Genomic DNA, 10,043 nt, shown 5'->3' with positions numbered 1-10,043 from the left:
TGTGTTGAGTCTGCCGCTGGTGTCCCAAACTTGGGCTCCCACGCTCTCCACGCAGGTACACTGTGAATCACTAGTTCCGGAAGAGTTTCCTCTGCTGTTTCATCCTCTACTCTTCCTTGACCCTGCAGTATCTCCACTTATATTAAAGTGTCTCTCCCCCCGACTAATAGTGTGCTCCCTGCCTATTCCGCTATCTTGCCGCTTCCCAGATAACTCTTTCATATGCTGATGTCACTTCATTTGGGTAAATTCCCAGTAGTGTGATGGCTGTGTCACATGGCAGATCTATTTTCAAATTTCTGAGGAATTACCATACTGTACTGCATATGGTTGTACTAGTTTACATTGTCACCTACAATATATTAGGGTAGCTTTTCCCCCAGATCCTTACCAGCATTTACTATTTTATTGATTTTTCAGTGACACACATTCTAACTGGGTTGAGGTGATACTCACAGTTTGTTTTAGATGTGTAGATTGACTTCTGGGAATTCTGCTCTGTTCCATTGGTCCACATGTCTGCCTTTTGCCAGTACCAAGCTGTTTTGATTATAACTGCCCTGTAGTATGTCTTGAAATCTGGTGTTGTGATGCCTCTGACTTTTTTGTTGTTGTTAAGATTGCTTTAGCTATTCACGATATCTTATGTTCCATATAAATTTTAGCACCAGTGTTTCTGGATCTGAGAAGAACACCATTGATATTCATTGAGATTGCATTTAATCTGTAAGTTGCTTTTGGTAGCATGGATGTTTTGATGAAATTAATTCTGCCAATTCATGAACATGATTTTTTTTCATTTTTGTGTCCTCTTCTATTTCTTTCTTTAATAGTCTGTAATTTTCATCATAGAGATCTTTCACCTCCTTGGTGAGAAAGTCTTCCATCCATTGGTTCACTCCCGAGTTGATGCAAAGGCTGGAACTGGGTGCCAGGAGCTCCTTCAGGGTCTCCCACATGGGTGCAGGGGCCCAAGCACTTGGGCCATCTTCCACTGCTTTCCCAGGCCATTAGCAGAGAGCTGGATCAGAAAAGGAGCAGCCAGGATGTGAACCAGTGCCCACTGGGCTACCAGCACTACAGGCTTAGCCTACTACACCACAGTGCTAGACCACATGATTTTTTTCATGATAGTCTTAATAATTACTTTTTCCTCTATCTCATTAAAATTATGAAAAAATAGATTCTTGAAACCAGTCTCCTAGCTTTGAGATTCCACGTGTATCAAATAGATTCACTAATGAGGTTCATCATTAAAAATGTTTGAATCTCATTGATTTAAAACCAATAAAAGAAAGATACCAGATACTACATTTGTCTCCATATAAGGCAGCCTATCAAAACTTTAACAATGGAGTATAAGATCTGTTAGCTCCTATTCTAAGATAATCATATGTGAACAAAGTAGCCATTTATAAATTACAAGTATGGAGAATATTCTGTATATTGGAAAGATTGGATTCAATCAAGGAGAAGCTGCATCCTCTACTGAAAAACTAGGATTCTATTTCATCCTGCACAGGGCACCCCTGAGAACCTGGTGCACCTGCTTGTTGCGCAGGGTGTAGATGACAGGGTTCAGCACTGGGGTCACCACCGTGTTCACCAGAGCAACCTGTCTGTTGAAGTCCATGCTGCTTATCTGCTTTGGCTTCACATAGATGAAAAGACAGCTGCTGTACATGAGAGAGAGGACGATGAGGTGAGACGAGCAAGTAGAGAAAGCTTTCTGTCTAATGGGAGCTACACGATGGGGACTATGATGTTGCTATATGCTATGATGGTTACAAGGAGGCATGTAAAAAGACCAGAAACATAAGGTAGAAGAACAACATTTCAGTAGATCTACTGTCAGAACAGGAGAGCTTAGCCAAGGGCCCAAAATCACAGAAGAAGTGGGGGATGACATTGGGGCCATAGAACAACTGGGAAAGATGGACAACTGGGACCACCATGAAGAGGAATCCCAAAGTGAAGCAGGCAGTGACCAGCAGGGAACACACCCTGGGGCTCATGATGCTGGAGTAATGCAGAGGTCTGCAAATGGCCAGGTACCGATCCAGAGACAGCACAGCCATAAGGAAGAAAATGGTTGACCCCAGGGAAAGAAAGACAAAAGCTTGTGTGAAGCAGGCAGCAAAGGAAATCACTTGCGTCCCTGACAGGAAGATGGCCAGCAGTTTAGGAATCACCGTGGTTATGAAGCAGCATTCCACAAAGGAGAAAGTGCTGAGGAAGAAGTACATGGGTGTGTGGAGGCGATGGTCAGCCCAGGTGATGGTGATGATGAGCATGTTTCCCATGATGGAGGCCAGGTATGCCAGCAGGTGCACCAGGAACAAGATTTTCCCCAGGTGCTGGACAGCAGGGAAGCCCTCCAGGATGAACTCCTGGACTGCAGTCCTGTTCCTTCTACCCCACATCATCAGGTTTTAAACTCCTTCATCAGCTCATCCTGAACTTTTTTGCATCACAGTAGAAGAAAGGAGAACTTTAATTCATCAAACACACAATGAAAAGGGCAATTGTACTTGTTTATTTAGTAAATGAGAATAGTTTTTACTTATTAAAGAGGTATCTTGCAGTTTCATGGCTGAAGCACAGAGAACTATATTTCATTAATCATAAATGACCTGGGCAATGGACTTCATTTTATGTTTGGTTTTAAGTGAGCCTGTGCCTGCCTGCCTGCCTTCCTTCCTTCCTTGCCTCCCTCCCTCTCTTCCTCTCTCTCTCTCTTTCTCTTTGTTTCCTTTTATATTTTAACTTATTTTTTATTTAATAAATATAAATTTCCAAAGTACAACTTTTGGATTACAGTGGCTTTTTCCCCCCATAATCTCCCTCCCACCCTCAATCATCCCATCTCCCACTCCCTCTCCCATCCCATTCATATGACGATTCATTTTCAATTATCTTTATTTAGTATATACTAAATAAAGATTTCAATAGTTTACACCCACACAGAAACACAAAGTAGAAAGTACTGTTTGAGTACTAGTTATACCATTAATTCACATAGTACAACACATTAAGGACAGAGATCCTACATGGGGAGTAAGTGCACAGTGAATCCCATTGTTGATTTAACAATTGACACTCTTATTTATGACATCAATAATCAACTGAGGCTCTTGTCATGAGCTGCCAAGGCTATAGAAGCCTCTTGAGTTCACCAACTCTGATCTTATTTAGACAAGGCCGTAGTGGAAGTTCTCTCCTCCCTTCAGAGAAAGGTACCTCCTTCTTTGATGGTCCATTTTTTTCCACTGGGATCTCCCTCACAGAGATCATTCATTTAGGTCATTTTTTTTTTTGCCAGAGTGTCTTGGTTTTTCATGCCTGAAATACTTTCATGGGCTTTTTAGGCAGATCCAAATGCCTTAAGGGTCTGGAAAACAGAAGCCTCCTCTCTCTGCCTCCTGCAGAGAGCATGCCACTCATGCAGAGAGCGGGCAGCTCCTGATTGTCCAGCTCTCAGCAAGAGCCCTCCTCCTGCAGCCTGCCACTAGAAGTCTAAGTGAGCAGCCACAAGCCAGCATGGACCCTAAGTGCTATAATTGCCCAGGCACACATGCCCAAAATAGCAGCCATGACGGCACATGGGAGGAAGAAATAGAACCTCTGAATTCCAAACCCCCAGGTGCAGAACCCTGGGAGAATCCCTGTGAGCCTGGAGAAGGGGCTGCGAGGACGGAAGCAGAAAGGGAATCTTAGGTGCTGGTGGGGCAGGTGGATCAGGGGGAAGTTGGGACGTGGTCTGGTCCCAGCAGTGGCTGCTGGGAGGCCTGCCTGGACCTGGGGTGGCTGCTGCAGGGGAAGTGGCTTTTCTGTAGCTGGAGGGGGCAGGAGGTGGCCTCAGAGACTGGTGCCAAGGAGTCTGGGTAAGGGGGAGTGCGTCCCAGTCTAAATTATTGATTTATTTAATTTGAAAGATGGAGAGAATGGGGAGGGAGCAGAAGATAGACAGAGAGAGGGGGAGGGGGGGAGAGAGAAGTGGGGAGTGGCAGGGAGCTCCCATCTGCTGGTTCTCTCCCGAAATGGCCAACGACAGCCAGGACTGGGCCAGGCCAAATCCAGGAGACAGGAACTCCGTCTGGGTCTCCCACACGGGTGGCAGGGGCCCAGGGTGTGCATTAGTAAGAAGCTGGAACTGGGTGTGAACCACCAAGCACTGTGACCTGTCATAGAGGTGTCATCCATCCATTCCAAATAACAGCTACCCCTGGGGGGGGGGCTCAGGGGGACACTGCAGGGAGAGAGGTGTCCAGTTCCTTGGGACAAAAGGCAGCAGGGCTCAGAGGGAGGCAGCTGTCGGGCTGTGGGCAGGGACCCATGAACAGGAGACTCGAAACCTCTCTGAGGGAGGGGATGGGAGGGTGATCCCTCGGCACACAGAGGAGTCCCCCCAGCTCCTGTTCCACCCACACCTGCAGGTACCTGGCAGAGGGCCCCTGGCAGAGTCTCTCCTGGGTTGAGATCACTGGACTCCAAGGGGTTGAATATCATCTGTGATGGGGTCTTCCATGGAGGTGGGGGGGGTGAGGGCCAGCTCAGGCCTGCAGCCTTGAGGGGGGTCTCCACCAGGCCTAGGTGCTCTGCTGGCCTAGTTTCAAGGCCTGGATGTGACAGGAGGTGGACAAAGCACCGAGGGGCTGAGCCCTGCCCCAGCTCAGCAAGGCTTAGGGACTACCTCTGGTGGCTGTGGCTCTGGCAATGTAGGCAGCAGTCACTAGGAGAGTCACAGACACATGGAAGTGCCTCCCCCCAGGATGGCATCAGGGCTACACGAGTCACCCAGCAAAGCAAGGCCAGAGGCAGGTCTGGGGAGCCCAAGGAGAACCCGCCCCTCCACTCCTCTCCTCTGTGGGCTGTGTTAGTTGTCATGCGCTGTGAAACGATGCATTGAACTTTGCATGGTGGACACCAGAGATGGGGCCTCGGTGCACACTGTACGTGTCTACAGCTGAGGATGATCCCATTTCACAGATGGAAACTGACAACTCGGGCAGCTACCGTGCTAGGGAGCGGCTGGTGGCTCTGGGATTAGAACCCTCACCTGTGTGAAGGCCAAGGTCAAGTTCCTCCCTCTGTTCCCTGCAGCCACGTCTTGGGAAAAGCCCTGGACCGGGAGCCACAGGATCTAGCTTTGAGCCGTGGCTCATGACCTTGATGGAGCAGGAAGGGGTTGGGGTAGAAGATGAAAAAGCTTCCTAGGACGTATGGTATTGAGGCAGCTTCAGATTCAGGGGTGCAGTGTGTGGGGGAAAGGCGGTGGCCATGGCATTTTGGGTGTAGGAAACTGAGCTAACAAGCTCTCCTGGGGGGAGAGAGGGAGGCTGCAGCCAGGATTTCCTGGGGACCCAGTGGCCAGTGCAGGGGCTGAGATGCTGGACAGAGACCTGGGAAACATGCAGAACAGTATTTATGCTCACAGAGGGACAATGAGGGACAGAGAGCTGTGGACTGAGGGAGCCGAGAGGGAGGTGCTGGGGGAAGCTGGAAGACAGAGCAGAGAGTGGTGAGAAGGGAGGGTTATGGGAAAGGAAAGGGAGGCAATGGGGACAGGAAACAGAGGAAGAGGAGGAGGCTGAGCGTAGGGAAGAGGTGGGGCACAGGGAGAGGACTGGGAGATACTGAGGTTCAGGGCCACAGGGCAGAAATATTTGCTCTCTGCTAGTACATCCTTATTCTTGAGAAGGGCATGTTCTAGAATGCATTCCCTACGAAAACAAGGAACAGTCACTGGACACATTTAAGAAGCACGCAGCCCCATAAGACATGTTAAAAACCTGTGTATGGCATCATCCTGGCGCTTTAGGCATTTGTCTCGAAAGTTCTATCATACTCAAGGTTTCCCAGGACTCTTCACATCACCTGATTTGAATTACTTGGAATCAACAGAATTGAAGGAACAAGGCCGGCGCTGCGGCTCACTAGGCTAATCCTCCACCTGCGGTGTCGGCACACCAGGTTCTGGTCCCGGTCGGGGCGACAGAATCTGTCCTGGTTGCTCCTCTTCCTGTCCAGCTCTCTGCTGTGGCCCGGGAGTGCAGTGGAGGATGGCCCAAGTCCTTGGGCCCTGCACCTGCATGGGAGACCAGGAGAAGCACCTGGCTCCTGGCTTCAGATCAGCGTGGTGGGCTAGCCACAGCGGCCATTGGGGGGTGAACCAATGGAAAAAGTAGAACTTTTCTCTCTGTCTCTCTCTCTCTCACTGCCCACTCTGCCTGTCAAAAAAAAAAAAAAAAAAAAGAAGGAATGAAGCGATTTGCCAGATCTGCCTAGGCCTGCTGTGTAAGGCGCAAGGCCATTGGGTTCCCTACCGGGGATGTCCCCAGCACGCAGCAGGGAGCCAGGCCTAGGCACCTGTGAAGGACTCAGTCCCCAGTGCTGAGCTGAGCCACCGTCCCCAGCTCTGGTGAGAATGGTCAGGGAGCCCTAACTCGATGCACTGAGAAGAATCAGCCTTGATTATTCCACTGACTTGTGAATGGAGTTGGTGGGGGGAGGAGGTACTGCCCTGCCAGGGACCTGGGAATGGCCAAGCTGACTGCTAAGGGTTCCGCTTTGATTGCAGTCACAATTGTCGCTGCTCACAAGAGTAAGTGGGAGAGCCCCATCTTCAGTAAGGTCTTCCTCCAAGCTCTCTCTTTTTTACCTTTACCCAAAAGGGAAGGATTCTCTTTAAAAATGTCCACTGGCTGGAGAAAGAGGAAGTGGCTCTGGGCTGTGCAAGACAAAGTGTGGAGTAACTGCATCAACAGGAACCTTCTCAAAGCTTGACTTTTCCCCGAGGGCCTTTTGTCCCCAGCTGGTTCCTCTGCAGTGCGCAGTCCCCTTTTGCTTTGCTGCTGGCTGGATCTCTCTCCCGCTCTCTCTCCCTCCCCCACATTTGACATGCAAAGCTCTCCCAAAATTTGCTTCTGGGTTTCTCACCAAGGTATTCACTCGCGATGTTATTTGAATGGGAGGGAGACAGAAAGAGAGAGGGACTAAGAACAAGAGGTGCTTTCAGCATCGTCCCGTGCCCTCCTTACCACCTTATCCCTGTGTCTCCCTCCTGGGCAGGCAGCCCACAGGCTGCGCACCCGTGCCCCGCAGCGCGCCCTGCTGGCTCATGGAGAAGTGCGCGCAGCAGCGGGTTCACTAAGTCATCCGTGTCCTGGCCCCCTCCCCTAGGTTCTGGGGAATCCATGGAAATCAGCGCCTGGGTGATGCAGGAGCAATTACTTCCCCTGCGCCAGTGTCCTCAGGGCCAGTGCCCTGATGGGAGGGTCCCAAGCTGCAGGTGATTTTCATCCTCAACACCTAACTCTTCCGGAAGGAAGCCCAAACCAGGCTAGCAGCATGCTGAACTTGGCTAGGTGCTATGTCAAGTTACCTCGGAGTTCTGAGGCTCGGGGTGGGCAGGAAGCAAGCCCGTGAATCCCGAAAAAGGAGCAGAATATGACTCATCCCCTTCGGGGTCTACAGACCTAAGACACACCTCCACGGATTAGATCCAATAAGTATTCAGCAGAAACGTGGAATCGCCAGGTGTGTCTGTCAAACCCAGCAAGTTACGCGGAACTCTGTGTGATCTGACCTACCTACATGGTGAGAAGGAGAGCTGGGAAAAGTCTAAGATTGTTGGCTGGAGGTCACAGAGGGCACCCGCGGTCAGTTACTGAGAACCTGCTGTGCACCGGGCCAGGCACCGCGAGCTGGTTTCTGAGCCCCGGCCTCCTGGGCATGGGAAGTGGCTGGCCCCAGAGTGAGCCGAGGGGCAAATGCTGGCTGCCTGCCTTTCCCGAATTTCCCCGGCCCCAGGGTCCCCAGCCAAGAGGGGTGCAAGGAAGCCGCGTTCCCTTTTCCTCCGCCATGGAGCCTCCAGTCTCGGCAGGCCGGGCCCCTGCAGTACATTCTGCTGGGGGACGGGATGGCTACCCCTGGCCTGGCTTCTCTTATTCCCTCCGTCTGGGGCTTGTCCAGAGACACTGAAAACGGGCCAGGTGTGGAGACACCGGCCAGCGCCACTCTGAGCCACCGACCGGGGCCAGACTCAAGCCAGCCTTCCATTTCACAGCTTCGGAAACTGAGGCCTGGAGAGGGGACAGAGAGGGCACCCGACTCCCTTGTACTGCACTCTCTCCCCATGGCAGGGCCGGGACCCTCAGCGCCCCTGCTTCCGCGAGAGTTTCTGAGAAGCCCCAAACAGTGCAAGGCACGGGGACGGGACCCGCAGCGCGCGCGCCGGGGACGGGCCTCTCCTAGCATCAGGGTCTGAACCTGAGCGATGGAGAGGACCCCGCGCGCCTTCTCCTCCTCCTCCCAGACCGCACGCGGGACTCCTCACTTCCCTCGCCTGCGCAGCACCCGGGGGTCCCCTCAGGCTGCGCCCCCTACCCCAGCACCGCTCTCTGAGTGCGCCCGGCTCTCAGGTGCGCCCAGCCGGGACCCCGTCGCCCCAACCAAGCCCTGACCCCAGCCGGGCTGGGGTCCTCACCGCGCCGCGCTCGAAGTCGTTGTAGAAAGCCTTGTCCAGCAGGTGCTTCTCGCTGCGGCCTGCCGAGCCCACCAGGCTGAGGTAGATGTAGTCGTCGGTGCCGGCGAACCACTGGCTGCCGGTGGCCACGGTGACCGTGTAGGAGGGCATGGCCGCTCGGCCTCGCCTGGCACACCCGGGGCTGCACCTGCCGCGGCCGGGACGCCCGCCAGCGGCCCCGCCCTGCTCGGGCCCCGCCCCGCTCTCCCGCGGCGCCGGCCACGCCCCCTGCTACGCTTGGCCACGCCCGCACTTCACCTCCCGAGGGGTTCCCTGCCCGCCTCCCACCTGCATTGCGCGGCGTCTACCGCCCCTCACTCATTCATGCCAGCCGTCCCGGGCCGGGCGCTGGGCTGGTCCACCCGCGCGGCGTTAAGTCGGGAGCCCTCGGAGGAGGCCGCCCCCGGGGGGACACTGAGGGTGAGGTCCGCAGCGGGCACACGGGAGCCCAGGACCCGGCCTGCCGGAGCCCGCGCACAGGGGAGGCCGTAGGGAGGAGGAAGCAGGCGCCACGCTGGGGGCAGCGGCCGGGGAGAGACGGGGTGGAGGGGCGGATCCCCTCGGGGGTGCGCGCTCGGGGTGCCCGGAGGCCCCGGCAGGGCCGTCCCTGTCCCCCCTCTGCAGGTCTGCGGGGCGGACTGCGTGTTCAGTGTCCCTGGGGGCGCGGCCGATCTGCGGGGCGGGGCGCGGGCGCCCGGCTCCCTCCGCTCCCGCGCGGCTGCAGGTGGCTGGGGCCCTTGAGACCTGAGGGTACACGCATTTTACTGTTTCTGGGGAATGCAGTAGTGGGTTTGGTTGTTTGTTTTGTCAAAAATAAGCTATCATTTTGAAAATGTAGAAAATACAGATACATTTGTCAATACCATTCATAACAGAAAAGGCAGTTTATAAGATTTCGTCACAGCTGTTACACGTTTTTACACCGGAGAACGCTGTAAGCGCAATTTCCTAAATTTCCGTTTTCTTAAATATCCCAACAGTCTCCTACGTAATTTCATTTTTTAAACGATATATTGGAAAGGCAGAGTTACAGAGAGGCAGAGAGAGAGAGAGAGAGAGAGAGAGAGAGAGAGAGAGAGAGAGAGAGATGGTTTCCATTTGCTGATTCACTCCCCAGTTGGCTGCAATGGATGGAGCTGTGCAGAGCCGAAGCCAGGAGCCAGGAGCTTCTTCTGGGTCTCCACACGGGTGCAAGGGCCCGAGGACTTGGGCCATCTTCTACTGCTTTCCCAGGTGCGTCAGCAGAGAGCTGGATTTTTGCCAATGCTTCGTATTATCTGTGAAATAGAATTGCATCGTGGTTTTTATTTGCATTTCCCTAATGGCTGATGGTATTATACATGCTTATCGGCCATTTTTTTATCTTTATATTTTTGTATCTTTATATTCAAATATTTGGCCTATTTAAAAATGAGCTATTTATTTTATCATTGAGTGGTAGGTGTTTTTTACAACCTTGGATACAATTTTTTAAAATCAGATTTATGGGCCGGCGCCACGGCTCAATAGGCTAATC

The 10,043-nt window shown here is 52.7% G+C and overlaps 1 pseudogene; it reads right to left on the bottom strand.

Annotated features, from left to right (window-relative positions):
- Positions 1 to 1,504: 1,504 nt before the first annotated feature.
- On the bottom strand, positions 1,505 to 9,823 carry LOC133776112 (olfactory receptor 6C75-like; annotated as a pseudogene).
- Positions 9,824 to 10,043: the final 220 nt, after the last annotated feature.

This window comes from Lepus europaeus, chromosome 17 (assembly GCF_033115175.1).
Source record: "Lepus europaeus isolate LE1 chromosome 17, mLepTim1.pri, whole genome shotgun sequence".
Taxonomy (NCBI): Eukaryota; Metazoa; Chordata; class Mammalia; order Lagomorpha; family Leporidae; genus Lepus; species Lepus europaeus.
The sequence above is the reverse complement of the archived record's forward strand: the minus strand, read 5'-3'. Positions and strand labels throughout refer to the sequence as shown.